This window comes from Osmerus mordax, unplaced genomic scaffold, assembly GCF_038355195.1.
Source record: "Osmerus mordax isolate fOsmMor3 unplaced genomic scaffold, fOsmMor3.pri Scaffold_181, whole genome shotgun sequence".
In the NCBI taxonomy this organism is placed as follows: Eukaryota; Metazoa; Chordata; class Actinopteri; order Osmeriformes; family Osmeridae; genus Osmerus; species Osmerus mordax.
Window position 1 is genome coordinate 1 of NW_027120493.1, and position 2,500 is coordinate 2,500.

A 2,500-nucleotide genomic window follows, 5' to 3' on the forward strand; every position below is an offset into this window, starting at 1 on the left:
CATGTTTGCCACGCGCACGCGCATCCCCGCTGAACAGGAGCCCAAACAAAACTTTAAACGGGGCTACGGAAAAGGGGAGGGCTTTTTCGGGGACAACCACCACTCACCTCGGTTCCCCCCATCCCAACTTGAATTTAGAAACCGTCCCCAGCCAAATCCCACGTTCGGGGGCAAAACTGCTCGTTTGAGGCCACATTTTCAATGATACTGGAAACTTACATTCAAAGTTGGGAAAAGGTGTTCATTTACAGGCATCTCCACTTAGGGACGTCGTAGCACCTTAACTCAGGCGGCGTTAGAAAGGTCTGGTCCAGGGGAACACGGGCGTGTCAAGGTTGCCACGCGCACGCGCATCCCGCTAAACAGGAGCCCAAACAAAACTTTAAACGGGGCTACGGAAAAGGGGAGAGCTTTTTCGGGGACAAACACCACTCACGTCGGTGCCCCCTGTTCCAACTTGAATTTAGAAACCGTCCTCAACAAAATCCCACGTTCGGGTGAATAACTGTGAATTTTAAGGCACATGCCTCTCTGGGCTGGGAGAGTGCATTCAAATAGGAGAAATTGGCTTCATTTAGAGGCATCCCCACTTGGGGACGTCGTAGCACCTTAACTCAGGTGGCGTTAGAAAGGTCTGGTCCAGGGGAACACGGGCGTGTCATGTTTGCCACGCGCACGCGCATCCCCGTTGAACAGGAGCCCAAACAAAACTTTAAACGGGGCTACGGAAAAGGGGAGGCTTTTTCGGGGACAACCACCACTCACCTCGGTGCCCCCCATCCCAACTTGAATTTAGAAACCGTCCCCAGCCAAATCCCACGTTCGGGGGCAAAACTGCACGTTTGAGGCCACATTTTCAATGATACTGGAAACTTACATTCAAAGTTGGGAAAAGGTGTTCATTTACAGGCATCCCCACTTGGGGACGTCGTAGCACCTTAACTCAGGCGGCGTTAGAAAGGTCTGGTCCAGGGGAACACGGGCGTGTCAAGGTTGCCACGCGCACGCGCTTCCCCGCTGAACAGGAGCCCAAACAAAACTTTAAACGGGGCTACGGAAAAGGGGAGGGCTTTTTCGGGGACAACCACCACTCACCTCGGTGCCCCCCATCCCAACTTGAATTTAGAAACCGTCCCCAGCCAAATCCCACGTTCGGGGGCAAAACTGCACGTTTGAGGCCACATTTTCAATGATACTGGAAACTTACATTCAAAGTTGGGAAAAGGTGTTCATTTACAGGCATCCCCACTTGGGGACGTCGTAGCACCTTAACTCAGGCGGCGTTAGAAAGGTCTGGTCCAGGGGAACACGGGCGTGTCAAGGTTGCCACGCGCACGCGCTTCCCCGCTGAACAGGAGCCCAAACAAAACTTTAAACGGGGCTACGGAAAAGGGGAGGGCTTTTTCGGGGACAACCACCACTCACCTCGGTGCCCCCCATCCCAACTTGAACTTAGAAACCGTCCCAGCGAAATCCCACGTTCGGGCGAATAACTGTGAATTTTAAGCCCCTTTTCCTCTCAAGCTGGAAACGTGCAAAGTTGGGAAAAGGTGTTCATTTACAGGCATCTCCACTTAGGGACGTCGTAGCACCTTAACTCAGGCGGCGTTAGAAAGGTCTGGTCCAGGGGAACACGGGCGTGTCAAGGTTGCCACGCGCACGCGCATCCCGCTGAACAGGAGCCCAAACAAAACTTTAAACGGGGCTACGGAAAAGGGGAGGGCTTTTTCGGGGACAACCACCACTCACCTCGGTGCCCCCCATCCCAACTTGAATATAGAAACCGTCCCCAGCCAAATCCCACGTTCGGGGGCAAAACTGCTCGTTTGAGGCCACATTTTCAATGATACTGGAAACTTACATTCAAAGTTGGGAAAATGTGCTCATCTACAGGCATCCCCACTTGGGGACGTCGTAGCACCTTGACTCAGGCGGCGTTAGAAAGGTCTGGACCAGGGGAACACGGGGGTGTCAAGTTTGCCACGCGCACGCGCTTCCCCGCTGAACAGGAGCCCAAACAGAACTTTAAACGGGGCTACGGAAAAGGGGAGGGCTTTTTCGGGGACAACCACCACTCACCTCGGTGCCCCCCATCCCAACTTGAATATAGAAACCGTCCCCAGCCAAATCCCACGTTCGGGCGAATAACTGTGAATTTTAAGCCCCTTTTCCTCTCAAGCTGGAAACGTGCAAAGTTGGGAAAAGGTGTTCATTTAGAGGCATCTCCACTTAGGGACGTCGTAGCACCTTAACTCAGGCGGCGTTGGAAAGGTCTGGTCCAGGGGAACACGGGGGTGTCAAGGTTGCCACGCGCACGCGCTTCCCCGCTGAACAGGAGCCCAAACAAAACTTTAAACGGGGCTACGGAAAAGGGGAGGGCTTTTTCGGGGACAACCACCACTCACCTCGGTGCCCCCCGTCCCAACTTGAACTTAGAAACCGTCCCCAGCGAAATCCCACGTTCGGGCGAATAACTGTGAATTTTAAGCCCCTTTTTCTC